Source organism: Lissotriton vulgaris, chromosome 12, assembly GCF_964263255.1.
Source record: "Lissotriton vulgaris chromosome 12, aLisVul1.2, whole genome shotgun sequence".
NCBI classification, from domain to species: Eukaryota; Metazoa; Chordata; class Amphibia; order Caudata; family Salamandridae; genus Lissotriton; species Lissotriton vulgaris.
In genome coordinates this window covers 168886227-168901212 of record NC_141700.1, presented here as the reverse complement: position 1 = coordinate 168901212, position 14986 = coordinate 168886227, and positions in this window count along the sequence as shown.

Sequence of the window (14986 nt, the reverse complement as noted above, 5' to 3'; positions counted from 1 at the left end):
GCTAGGGCGGCACGCCCCACCTTTCATGACTCATTTTAACATACTTACATGGAATGTGAAGGGCATGCCCACTCCTTTGCAGCCACTACTCAGTCTAATCCTACCTGAAGCACCACTCCACACATATTTCATACAGACAGAAGCCCTCAAGCTGCAAAGGCGCTGGCACGAGCAGGTATTTGCCACCAATTATTTCATTTATGACTGGGAGGCAATAGTGACTGCCACTTTAGTAAAGTAGTAGGGCGGGGGGCTTGGAGTTGGGTTTTCAAAAATAAAATAAAAAGACTTACCTGCCACTCTGCTCGTCCCTTAAGTGGTTGGGATTCACTGCACAGGCTCCCCACTCAATCTAGGCTCTGCTCTCGTGCTATAACTATCATGAGAGCAGCGCCTTGATTGGCCTGAATGGGCTGGTATAACACTCGTTCAGGCACAGGGACCTGCAGCTTTTCTCCAACCCGGCTGTACAACACAGCTGGATTGGAGAAACCTAAGTACGCATGTTTGTTTGGCCGCATAAGACAGGCGGCCAAATTGACATGCGCACTCATGAGGTCCTACCACTCCTCCCTACTGCTGATGTAGCGCTCATCAGCAGGGGCACTGCACTAAACTCGGCTGGCAATAAGGTAAGAAAAATAAAATGGTTTTATTATCATTTTATTTTTCAGTAGGGTGACGCTCCTCTGCCATAGCAGAGGCGCTGCCCCAGCCAGGGGACTACTATGGGTCTGGGACCATATTTGTATCAGAGGACACAATACTGGACCAGAGGGCTGATACAGCATAGTGAAGGGCCGTCTCTCTCAAACACACTATCTCACTGGAGCAATACTCCTTGGCTTATCGGTGGGATTTTAATTGTGTCCTAGACATCCTCTTTGATCGCTCCTTGCCCCATTACCTCAAACAACTGTGACTTCCAATGCACAGATGTTGACTGATTGGCTCCATCAATGGGGGCTAGTTGACCTGTAGAATTTCCAGAACCCGTATACAGAGGTATACTCCTATTCCGTACCACACAAATTGCATGTCCGTATTGATAGGTTAGTTGGTGCACCATTGTTGCTCCCTTCTTTTACAATTCAGAAAAGGGGGTGGTGATGGACAGAGCATCTGAATTAAACAGAATACTACTACCCAGTCAGCAGATAAGGGCTTGATCCATCACTGTTTTTTAGCTCACTGCACCATCCCAGCTCAGAACCTGGCTACATGCAAATTAGTCTGTCCCTGGCCCAGTGCATCATGGGAACAGGGCAGACCAAACTACCAAGCCAATTCTTTTACTGGAAAGGAAACAAGCTTCCGGGGACCGGTTTCTGGCATTACAGCCGCCTTCGGCCCGGCTTGCTTGAATCCTGATGGTGCAGTGAGCAAGGGACTCATGTCTGAGCATACCCTTCCACGCTTGTGGTGGACAAAACGATTCAGTAAAGGGGGTGGTGATGGACAGAGTATCTGAATTAAGCAGAACACTCATACCCAGTCAACAGATCAGGGCTTGATCCATCACCGTTTTTTAGCTCACTGCACCATCCCAGCTCAGAACCTGTCCATCACCACCCCCTTTTCTGAATCGTTTTGTCCTCCATAAGCGTGGAAGGGTATGCTCAGACATGAGTCCCTCGCTCACTGCACCATCAGGATTCAAGCAAGCCGGGCCGAAGACGGCTGTAATGCCAGAAACCGGTCCCCGGAAGCTTGTTTCCTTTCCAGTAAAAGAATTGGCTTGGTAGTTTGGTCTGCCCTGTTCCCATGATGCATTGGGCCAGGGACAGACTAATTTGCATGTAGCCAGGTTCTGAGCTGGGATGGTGCAGTGAGCTAAAAAACAGTGATGGATCAAGCCCTGATCTGTTGACTGGGTACGAGTATTCTGTTTAATTCAGATGCTCTGCCCATCACCACCCCCTTTTCTGAACCCTTCTTTTACAGGCATTGAATACATGGGGTGAACTCACTCTGATCACAAATTCCAACATTTGCAACTACAGTGGGTAGTCGACCCATCTCCCATTCCTACCTGACACTTGCAGCCTACACTGTTGGAATACCCCTCATTCAGAGCCTCCCTGGGGTTAATGATCACAGAATACTTTGACAAGAATGTTAACACGGCTGCCACTAAATTGATAGAATGATTCCTTCAAGGTGACACTGGGGGGACAATGTCTGGGCATACAGGGCAACATGAGGCAGCTGATTAATAGGGACCTTTCCAGGTTAGAACATACACTTCTGGATCTGGAAACTCAAGCAGTTGCACTATTAGAAAGATTGTGTTGCCGTAATTATGCTACACACTCGACTTGTACACATGCCACAGCTGACAGAGCTGGATGGCTCCTGGCGTGGCTTTTACGTCAGGATCATCCACAATGGCCCATAACAGCACTACACTCTGATGTAGGTTCCTTCCTTTATACACAGCATGCTATCCATGATGAACTAACACAACACTATACACAGGTGTATCAAACATTAACGACGCCAGCCCTCAGGCCTACAACTCCTTCATTGCCAACCTGGCACTGCCCCGCATTAACATAGAACAGCGAACAGACCTGGATGGCCCCATTACACTGGTCAAAATGAAAGAAGCAGTCAAGCCGTTGGCCAATGGCAGGTCCCTAAGACCTGATGGTTTGCCGGCAGAGCTCTACAAGATGTATGCACCCCAGTTAGCCCCACACTTGTCCACGATGTATGAAGAGGCCCTGTGTATTGGCAGTCTCTCTGCCTCCCAGAGAAAGACAACAGTCATCTCTTTGCCAAAACCAAACAAAGACCCAATGCTTATAGGTTCCTTCAGATCATTAGCTCTGGTCAATACTATAAGGTCCTACCGAAAATACTTGTTGATCAACCGGCACCCGGGTCCCGTGTTTGGTCCACCGAGGTCAAAAAGGGGTTCGACCATGCCAGTAATACCTCTGTGAATTTGCACCACTTTAGAGTTATGATTTATGCCCACCACACCTGACCTCATGCTGAATGTCTGGGCTTTAACTTTTAAAAGGCCTTTGACTCTTTTGGTGAGATGATCTCTTTGCTGCACTGTTCTGATATGGCATCGGTCATTTATGATTAGTCAAATTATTATACACTGACCACCTAATCAGGCTCAAGACAGGGCCCCTTCTATCCAGCGCCATTTCCATACACAGGGGCATGAGACATTGCTGCCCACTATCACCTCTGTTGTTTTCCCTGGCGATTGAACCACTAGCACTGGCCATGCGAATCTGGGGTACGCAGTGGGGCATCCCACTAGGCGATGGGACACATGTGAGGTCTTTATATGAGACGATAGTAGTCTGCTTTACATCAGGGACACACAAAATATTCATACCATGATTCCTTCAATTCTGGCCCACTTTGCAGCCATTTCCAGGCTGCGGGTAAATGGGACAAAATCGTGCATATTCCCCTTTCTTCCCGATGTCCCCAATCCATGCTTTGCTCTCGATGGAGTTCAATTGGACTGGCAGTGACACACATTTAGATATTTGGGGGTGCGGGTGTACCATTCCACATCTGTCCTTTTTTTATGGTAATGTCACTTGTGCAGTAAAATCGCTATGTGCTCAGAAGGCTTTCTGGCACACACTGCCACTGACGGTGGCGTCTTTAAATATGGTGGTTTTGCCCCACCATCTATATTTCTTTCCCAACCTTCCTATTCACATGCCTGTTGTGGCACCTGATCAACAGATTTCAGAAAGTGCAGGGTGGCATTAGCAAAACTCTGCTTATCCAGGGATAAGGGGCTTCTAGCTGCTCCACATTTCGAGCAGTGCTATCTCGCCGCCCAAATCCAATCGATTGCCAAATGCCTGACGAGTTTGCACATGTCAAACACAGCCACATCTTGACGTGGTTGGAGCTTGCCAGCCATTCTGCATCTATTTCACCCTGGCACGCGAGTGCCCGACCCACTACCGCCAGGGGTCGTGTACCGTTGCTATTCTAGATGTCTCTGGATCACTAAGCATGTGATCTCCTATGTTCCAGGGATGACACTACTGGGTATGCCTAGGACTGTTGGGCCCACATCATCAACAACTGAACTGACAACATGGCACTCTGCGGGTCTACACTCCCTAGGCGACATACGAGATGTTGATTGAGGAGTATGGCCCATCCTGGGGTCGGGGTCTTTTTTTATTTCACAACTCGCTGATTGCCGCACTAGGGAATCACTGGTTAGACATAACATGACCAACGAACTGCCCGCCAATCTTACGATCCAGTATTTACACGTGATAGGTAGGAGTTGACACCTCATTTGGTTTGCTGATTCACTCCCCTCCCACACTATTCCATAGCTCCTCACTCTACGAAGCAGACTTAACATGCCCCTATGCTGATAAGGAAAGGGGCACTTTGCTAGAGAGCCCAAGGCATGTGCCACGCAATGCATGGTTTAACCTTTTTCAGCTCTACATAGTACACAGGGCTGATCTCAAACCTGCCAATGTAAATATGTATTATCATAGAGAGGATGCAGCTTGCCCGCGCAGTGCCCACATAGGTGCTGACTTGCTGCATATGCTGTGGGCCTGCCCCTGCTTACATAACTACTAGACTAGTATCACATCAAGTTTATCTGCGTGCACCGAGTGCCCGAGTCTGTACATGTGGGAAATATGCCTCCTGGGGTTGTATAGTAGACACAGACACACAGGGTGAATTCCCGCTTTCTAAACTTGAGTTTCATAGTGGCTAAGCGTTTTATTACCCGTAGATGTAAATCCTCTGAACAACCACCGTTCGCAGCTTGGGAACGATCAATGCTTAATTGGGCACAAGCCAAAAGTGTACCCCTAACCTCTATTAGGACAAGGAATGATAGAATTGAGTCGACGGGTAATTTACATCCACTTCTTAATCTACCACATCTATGGCATACAGTGTCAATAGATTTTATATTTGAATAACTGGCAATGAATTATTTGCAATCATGGTGGTGGTGAACTTATTTATAAAGAGGACACATTTTATACCAGTCAAAGGCAACACTCCAGCAACAAAAACGAATGAGTTGTTTTTACAACATATATTGCATGGAATACCCTTAGTAATAATTTCAGATCGAGATTCTGAGTTGGTATCAAAATTTTGTCGGGCATTTTCAAGACTAAAGGATTAGAAATTCAGCTCCACGACCTACAGCCCAAACTGAATGAGTAAATCAAGATTTGGTAGCTTATCTTCAATGGTATCTGCAAGAATAGACCTTTTGGGTACATCTATGGTTGGCGGAATATTGTCATAACAATTTAGTTCATGCTTCATTAAATCATAGTCTATTTTTTGTCATCAGGGTTAACATCATCCATTTCTCCTAGATCTAGCAGTAACATCTGTGCCACCTTTTGAAAAAATTTTGCTTTTAATTTCTCATCTACATGAGGAGAATAGGGGCCAGTTTTAGATCTCGGCGGACGGGTACTCCGTCACAACAGTGATGGATATCCCTTCTGCCGAAACAAAATCCCATAGATTATAATGGGATTTATATTTCGGCAGGCAGGATATCCGTTACTGTTATGACGGAGTAACCCGTCCACCAAGATCTAAATCAGGCCCTAGGGGGCTAATTATGATTGCGGATTTCCCGCATCCTCTGGGCCGGCGGAAGCCACCGCCGGGCCGGAGGATGCGGGAAAACCGCTGCGGAGCCTCCACAGACCCACCGCCAAATTAGGATGGCTGGTGGGTCTGATATTCTGTCCGCAGCTTTTCCGCCGCAGTCGCCTTCCGACCGCGGCAGAAAAGCACTAACATGTCTGGCGGTGTCTATCAGACACCGCCAGGCATATTAGGATGTCTGCAATTCTATGCTTTTCCACTGCGGCTTTTCCGCCGTGGAAAAGCATACGGACCTTCACTTCGGGGGCCCGTTGCGGGCCCCCTGGGTGAAGGGGTGGGGGGGTGCACATGGGGGGTACCTATGGTACCCCCCTGCATTTGCGTGCACAATGCAGCAGGCACCGCACAGTGCCTGCCGCTTTGTGCACGCAAATGCTGTGCATGCATTTTTAACATTGCGGAGGGTGCAGCTTGAAGCTGCACCCGCCGCAATGTTAAAGATTGAGGATGTGACCGCCACCCTGGCGGACACATCCTAATCTGCACAGAGGGAACGCCGCAGCCCATGCGAACGTTCCCTCATACTCTGGGGTCGCGGACGGACTTAAGTCCGTCCGCGATCCTAATGACCCCCTAAGACAGCATTAATGAAAGTCATAAAACCTGTACCTTAAATATGCAGATAAACATCCTTGTAAGGCTTCAGTCTATCAGCTTGAGTATTCAGTCCTGCTTTCTACAAAGCATTTCCATGGAAAATAAAAACGTCAGCAACGTTTTGATAGTCCAATTTCTACCGCAAAAGTAATAAATGATGCAGCCATGAAACTAGCTTTACTACTGGCTATGAAGATTCACAGTCTTTAGTAAAACCAATAAAGGACAACATTCATCTGGTGCAACCAGGTTTATCTGTTGTAGTAGGTGCTGATCAAGAATATGAAGTTATAAGCATTTTAGACTCCTGAGTGCATTGAGGAACACTACAATATTCCATAGACTGGAATGCATTTGGCCCAGTAGTAAGATTTTGGGAATCAGCTACACATATTCATGCACCTAGACTAGAAACAACATTTCATGATTCCCAACCAAACAAGCTTGGCACAGGGACTGCGCTGGGGGCAGGAGGAGGTGTTGTGGCTGGAGAAAGGGAATACTGTCAGGAACATCAAAACAATATACATTACTTGCAGTAAGAGCAGGGGTACTTTTTGTCACGGGGTCAAACCAAGGTAGAAGGACATAGTTAGGAGGCACATTTATGGTTTCATATTCATTCAGAACTTTTATATCTTGAATATTGAGTGCACATAATTATATTGAATGCAGATATAAGTAGCAATCTATGTTTCTAAGATGGAAACCAAAGTAGTGAGTGTTTGGTGTATCCTTCAAACCAAGATGATTTCACATAGTGCAAGTCACATTCCAAATCAGAAAAGACGTGAACTAAAATGTGGCAGACATCTTTAAACTCTAGTGTGTCTAGGCCATTTTTGTCTGATTGCATCTGGCTTGGTTTGAAGACTGAATTGTGCTGCAACCTTCTCTGGAATATCCACTTTGTCATATCAGCTAAATTTCTTCAACTGTTATCCGCCATCTGTGTTTGTGTGGACTTGGACATTGCTTCAAAGGTGGTATTGTACCATGATTGATTCTATTGAATTAAAGTTACTATTTTATCTGTTGAGCAACAGTCTCCCATTTCTTCTTAGGGCTTTGAATTCTATGTCAGGACCGGAGGCTTCGGATTATGCCATTCTTTCATCGCTTTATTCTCTTCAGCAGCAAGAAAAAATATAACACAACTACTTTTCCCATGAACATTTGGGGAAAAGAATAAAGTCAAACATGAGTCCTATTACAGTGTCCATGTACAGGTGTCTCCCATCATGCTCCACTGTACTTGTCTCCTTCTCTTTCTTCGCTGCTCGCAGCAAGTTAAGTTGGTTTTTTCCTTCTCTCCTGGGTTTTGGGTTTCTATGTGGTGCCTTTGGCCTTTGGGCCGGGTGTCGGGTTTCTGTTTTTTCTCCACAGATTCCCTTGATTGGTCGCGGGACGCCTAGTGCGCTCCTTACGCGATCCTTGCCCAGTAGTGTGCGGTGTGGTGGCGCGGCCACCAGGGGCCGGTGTCTCGTTTGCTGAAGGGGCGCTCCCAGAAGCTTCTAGAGTGTTCTGGCGCGCTCCTGTCACCAGCGGACCCGTGCCTAGCCTCCCGACTCTGACACCCTGCGGGGTCGCAATTAGGTTTTCCCTTGCTTCTGAACGCCCTTTGGGTTGTACTTTTGGCGAACACCCTACGGGGTCGTAAGTGTGCTGTGGGACCGCTTTGCCGGGAGGCGCCCCGAGACTCTGTGGGCTGCAGCGTTCCCAGGGCTTTGCCCGTTCATTGTGTGCCTCTGGCCACCCATATCGCTGGGATTCCCCAGACTATAGAGCGCCCTGAGGAGGGTCATTGTCTTGCCTGCCGTTCCCGTTGCTAGAGCCTAATTTACCTCGATATGCAGGGGAACGCGGGCAATTATCCGGAGGAGGACCCTCTGAACTATGTCCCGTTGGACGATGACTTTTACCAGGCAGTCGACGATTCCATCTACCGCGCGGTCGACCAGGCTATGGTCCCCCTGGAACAACGTCTTTCGGCGCACCTGGACGAGGCCTATGCCAAGTTTGCCGCCTTGCTTCCGGCGCCGGTCCCGGCCTCCGGGCCTGATTCGTCCCCTACCGCGCCTCCTCCCAAGAAGCCTTGCACTGAGGGGGTTGATTCGGCGGCTTTTGCCAGGGTGAAGAGTGCCTTCAAGGCCCTGGAGGACGCACAAGCTCCTGCCCCTCTTCCTTCGGAGGCTCCGCCGCTTTCTCCACCTGCGATGTCTCCGGACCCGCAGCGCGACGACGACGACTCCCCGGACTCGGAGGAGGAGGCCTGTTCTTCCAGGTCGTGGCTCCCTTCTCAACCCTCATCCTCCGCAGGTCCGTCGGACATGCTGGACCCGGACGATATCGTCCATCCCCGTTCCTCAGAGTGGGTCCCATGCGACAAGGTGGCCCAGTACGTTGCTAATAGGCTACGGAAGCCGGTGGACAAGGATGCTAGGAGCCGCCTGCGCGCGGAGTGTCCGCCGGCCGTCGTTGGATGGCAAGGTGGCCATGACCCCGGACATCGATCCGAAGATGGCGACCTTCCTGCAGAAATTTGTCAAGGACCCGCGGAAGGGTATCGACAGGTCCTGGCGCACTTGCCAGGACAAGCTTCTGGATGCTGTCGGGCCCCTTACCAAGATCCTGGATATGGCTGAGGAAGCCAAGGTGTCGGGTGACGCGATTTCCCCTGAGGTCCTTTCCAACTGGGCCCAGAGGGCCATTATTTTCCTTGGCAACGCCAACTGCGCCCTCTCGACGGAGCGGAGGCGCTCCCTGTTGATCAAGGTGGATCCCAAGCTGGGCGACCTCGCCTCGTCGGAGGCGGGTGCTGTAGCCCAGGGGGGCTTGTTTGGTGACCCGTTCATCAAGGAACTGGGGAAGTTCGTGGCGACCTTCACGTCCCTGGATCGTGCCCAGTCCAATATCAAAAAGGTTTTTGCGCCCCGGGTTTTCGACAAGGCCGGACGAGGCAGGGGCCGCTCGTTCGGCCGGGGCGCCAGCTCGGATCGAGGTCAAGGATCCAGACGTGGCCAGTACCAGGACAGGGCCAAGTTCAATAATTTCTACCCCACCAGAGGGCAGAAGTTCGGAGGTCGTGGTGGTCAGCGTGGCCAACAGCAAGGCGGTGGCCGAGGTGAGTGTTCTGCCTTCCGCGAGTTTGAAAGTGGGGGGGCGCTTGGCGCAGTTTCTTCCTGCATGGGCCTCCCTTACCAGCGATGCTTGGGTGCTGCAGACGGTTTAGGGCTTCCAAATGGAGTTCCATGGCCGTCCGTGTCAGCTACAGCGTCCTCGCCCCATTACCTTTTCCCAGCGAGAGGCGGCTTTGGTGAGCGAAGAGGTCGCTGCCCTCCTCCAAAAAGGGGCGATTTGTTGCGCTTGCGAGCACCCCTCAGGTTTTATAAGCAATCTTTTCTTGGTAGACAAGGTCGACGGGGGCAGTCGCCCCGTGATCAATCTGAAGGAGTTCAACGAGTGGTTGGTGTATCGGCATTTCAAAATGGAAGGGATACATCTGCTGCGCGACGTCTTGCGACAGTCCGACTGGATGGTCAGGCTGGACTTGAAAGACGCTTATCTGACGATTCCCATTTTTCCGCCTCATCGGCGTTTCCTCCAATTCAGGTGGGACGGACAGGTTTACGAGTTTACTACTCTTCCTTTCGGGCTCTCCTCAGCACCGTGGTGCTTCACAAAGGTGTTGCGGCCGGTGGTGGAGGCCTTGCGGGCTCAGGGGGTCAGGATGATAGTCTACCTATACGACATGCTGCTCATGGATCAGTGCCCCGAGAGACTGCGGTCACAGTTGCAGTCTGCGGTCAACCTTTTGCAAGGCCTGGGGTTCGTGATCAACGAGAAGAAGTCTCTCTTGGTTCCCATGCAATGCGCTACATTCCTCGGTTTCACCATAGACTCGGTGGCGGCCACCTTGAGCCTGCCGGCCAGGAAGATGGCGCGGATCAGACACGAGTTGCGACAAACCCTAGCGAAGCGGATGATTTCCTTGCGCCACCTGGCGAGGCTAGTGGGCCTGTTGTCCTCTTCGATCCAGGCTATCTTCCCGGGGTCCCTTCATTACCGCGCCATGCAGCGGTTGAAGGCGTACCACCTGCGGAGGGGCCTGACATACTCTCAACTGATTCCTTTGTCGGAGGACGTGAGGGACAAAATGCAGTGGTGGCTTACGCACATGGAGGCCTGGAATGGCCGTGCGATTTTCGGTTCCGCCCCACATATCGTGATAGAGTCGGACGCCAGCCGTTCCGGCTGGGGGGCGCGGTGCGGAGACTTCTCCACGGGCGGCGCCTGGTCTGCTCTCGAACAGTCCTTGCATATCAACTGCTTGGAGTTGCTAGCGGGCTCCTTCGCAGTGCAATGTTGGACCAAGGACAGAGTGCAATCCTGCGTCCTTCTGAGGATGGACAACGTGTCGGCAGTCCGTTATATCAACCACCTGGGCGGCACCAGGTCCAAAATGTTAGCGGACCTGGCCAGGGATTTCTGGCACTTTTGTCTAGACCGCCAGGTGTCGGTTACGGCAGAGTATTTGCCGGGTCGTCAGAACGAGGTGGCCGATTGGCACTCGAGGAATATTCTGGACGCCAGCGTTTGGAAGCTGGACCCTACCCTGTTTGCGGGGCTCTCGGACCTTTGGGGCCCGTTTTCGGTGGACCTGTTCGCGTCCCACTTGGACCACCAGCTCCCGCAGTATTTCAGCTGGCGCCCCGACCCTCTGGCGGAGGCGACGGATGCGTTCCTCCAAGACTGGTCGGGAATACAGGGCTACGCGTTTCCACCATTCTCAATGATAACGCGGGTGTCAGCGTTGTTACGCCGCCAGTCGGCACAGGTGGTGATGATCACTCCGTGGTGGAGGTCGCAAGTTTGGTTTCCGGTTCTTCTGGAACTTTCTTGGGATTCTCCGATCCTACTCACCCAGTCTCCCCACATTCTACTGAATCCGGAGGGAGCGCCCCACAGGTTAGTCCTGGAGGGCTCGTTGCGCCTGATGGCGTGGAGGCTCTCCGGCGACGCTGGACGTTGCCTGGCCTTTCGAGAACGGCAGAGGACTTGCTCTCCAAGGCTTGGGCCGACAGCACGACCAAACGCTACAGATCGGCTTGGCTCCGGTGGAGCCGTTGGTGTGTGCGACGGGGTTTGGATCCCGTGGGGGCACCTGTAGTGCGTATCTTGAATTTCCTGGCGGAACTGTCTGATCAGGGCCTGGCCTATCGATCGATCAATACGCTCCGGTCGGCGGTGTCTGCGGGGCACGACCTGGTTCAAGGGTCCCCGGTTGGTGAACACCCCTTAGTCTGTAGGCTCTTACTGGGTATACGGCTTGCCTTGCCGCCGGAGCCTCGGTATTCCGCCCTGTGGGATGTGAACAGAGTGCTGAATTTGTTCCTTTCCTGGCAACCGAACAGGTTTTTAACGCGTAAGGAGTTGACGGCTAAGTTGGCCATGTTGTTGTGCCTGGTGTCCTGCAGGCGTGTCTCGGACGTGCGAGCGTTGGATATAACGGCCAGGGTTTTTTCTCCTGAAGGTGTTTCCTTTACCGTCAACAGACGGACCAAAACGCATACTAGGGTCATTTCGTACCCGGCTTTTCAGGACTCCCCTAAGCTGTGCGTAGTGCAGTGCCTCCGTGCTTATGAGGATATGACAGAAGATACTCGCCCTCCGGGCGAGCGACAGCTGCTTATTGCCCTGCGTAAACCGTATAAGGCAGTTACTTCACCGACGATCACCCGTTGGGTGCGTTGGATCATGCAGGAGGCAGGGATTGATACTAAACAGTTTGGGGCTCACTCTACGCGAGGTGCCATGGCGTCTAAAGCTTTTGCCCTTGGGGCTCGGTTGGAGGATCTGATGAGAGCGGCCGATTGGTCCTCGGACTCCACGTTTAAGAGGTTCTATTTCAAGTCAGTTATTGATGTGGCCAGATTGGTGGTCGATAAGCTTTGAACTGGCATAATCCGAAGCCTCCGGTCCTGACATAGAATGCAAATTTGCCTAGCCTTGGTGCTGGTAAGTTCCAATTCTATTAAGGACTCGGAGGCGAGGATTATCCCCCCCAGTGACTTCATGGAAGTGTACCCTCCCCGTATGCAATGTAAGTAAAGCGTTTATGTTCTTTTTCTAATGTGCGCTTATGGCTCTGCGGTGTACTGCTCTTCCTGTTTTACAGCTGACGTTCTATTGATATAGGATGGATCTGATGGTGTGTTCTTTTGCAGGAGCAGATAATTCTAAACAAGATGCGTGAGTGGACGGATGTTCTGGCTTCGCGCAAAGAAAGAGCAGGAGACAAGTACAGTGGAGCATGATGGGAGACACCTGTACATGGACACTGTAATAGGACTCATGTTTGACTTTATTCTTTTCCCCAAATGTTCATGGGAAAAGTAGTTGTGTTATATTTTTTCTTGCTGCTGTAGAGAATAAAGCGATGAAAGAATGGCATAATCCTCGCCTCCGAGTCCTTAATAGAATTGGAACTTACCAGCACCAAGGCTAGGCAAATTCGCATTACATACTTTATTTGGTTTTCTGAACGTATTATAAACTGCAGTTGGTGTTATTCAAGGCAGGTCTGGGAATAGATTTTGCTTTCATATATTACCACACCACAGAAGAGTTAGACTTCAGATTAAAATGTAATGTTATGTATTGCAGGTAACCCTATATATTCACCAGCACATGTCACTGCAGAGTGTTAACCAACGCTGAAAGATGTATCATTATTATTATTATTAGCATTTGTAGAGCGCACTGTAACCCTAAGGGCATCCTGGCGCTAAGAGAGCAATCAGCACAAGAACTGTCAGCTACACAGAAGAAAAGGGCTTACCATCCAATGAGACAGCTGCTACCCTCACTAACACACATTATACCCTAGGGAAGAGCCAAGTCTTAATTTTTTTGCGGAACAGCAGCAGACTTTGTGTCCTCCTAATTTCCAATGGGAGGGAATTCCAGAGGCGAGCTGCTGCCACGCTAAAGGCTCTTCCTCCCAGGGTCACCCTCCTTAAAAGATGTATCATACACAGTATTTATTATAGTATGAGATAGTTCAGTTCAAAGGATATATAGTAACTGGTGTTTCTTCTCCTCAGGACTTTAGTACTTGAGACAAATCCATACTGTGCCAAAAGAGGGTGCTCCACAGTCATGTGTGTCTTTTCCAGTCCCCGTTTTCATTTGTGTTCTCTAGAGTGAATAAGTACAAGGTCGGGGCAGCAGAGCAGCATAGAAGTCCTTACATCCTTGCAGGAAATGTGAGTCTGACACATGTGCAGTTAGACAAGTGATCACAGGCAGCTGCATAAAACTCAGGATCCAAGATATGGGGTGAACATTTGAGGCTCTGATAAGTTTGGGGTGTGGAGAAGCTGGCTTATGCCCTGGAACAGAGAGAGGCAGAGTTTAGCACAGACTAGGCCCTGTTCCTGACTTACTAGTCGACAAATCTTCCTTAGCTAACTTTCCCTAATGACCTAAAGTATTCGGCATCATACCACCTGATAATTCACAGGCGGAGTAAATGAGCAAATAATAGGTAAGGGAATAACTGTGCTGGTGTGCCATAATGGCGATGGAATGTACTAGTATGGCGGGCTTCAGACAATGGGCACTTCTGAATAGGGTACAGAGGGACTAGCTTTCTTTTCCTTTTTATTCTTTACTACAGTACGTTGATTTGCAATGTCCCATAAAGTATTGCACAATTCACTTCATCCTGCCTTTGGCGCAGACTATGTGTTGCACTCACTAAGGTGCTCTAAGTGTGCGAGGGGGTTCCCTCACCACGCATACACTAGCGATTAGCTTCGTTGCCAAGTACCTGAAATGCTGCCATCGACCTCCCGAGGTCGATGGCAGCATTTCAGGTACTCAGCAGGCTCTGACTGGAAATCCCGGTCAATCCCCTTACTGCATCACTCCAGGAAGGCAACGAAGCTAATCGCTAGTGTATGTGTGGTGAGGGTACCCCCCTCACACACTTAGAGCACCTTAGTGAGGTACACAGTCAAAATATCGAATTTTTAATTTCGACTTACACTTATATCGAGTTGCTAATATCGATGGGACAGAATATCGATGTCCAGAATATCGATGGCCAGAATATCGACCCTAAGGTAAGTAATATCGAAATTACTTATATCGATAGCATATATATTGATGTAAGTAATTTCGATTTACTAATATGTGTTAGAAATTTTAGTTAAGTATTTAAATTAATTGTTATAATATGTGTTTAATATGTTTTTATAAATAAAAAATATATAAAAGTAAATAATATGTTTTACTACCAGAGCGGGTTGTGGGTTTTTAGGGGAATAGGGTGGGAAGTAATTTATTTGTAATTAAATAATTATTTTTTAATGATTAATTTATTTTGCAATTACATATTAATTGGCAATGAATTATTTTAATTGATTAATTGATTAATTAATTGATAATTTATGTATATTTTTAAGTAAATTATATGTTTTACTACTGGAGCGGGTTGTGGGTTTATAGGGGAATAGGGTGGGAAGTAATTTATTTGTAATTAAATAATTAATTTTTAATGATTAATTTATTTTGCAATTAAATATTAATTGGCAATGAATTATTTTAATTGATTAATTGATTAATTAATTGATAATTTATGTATATTTTTAAGTAAATTATATGTTTTACTACTGGAGCGGGTTGTGGGTTTATAGGGGAATAGGGTGGGAAGTAATTT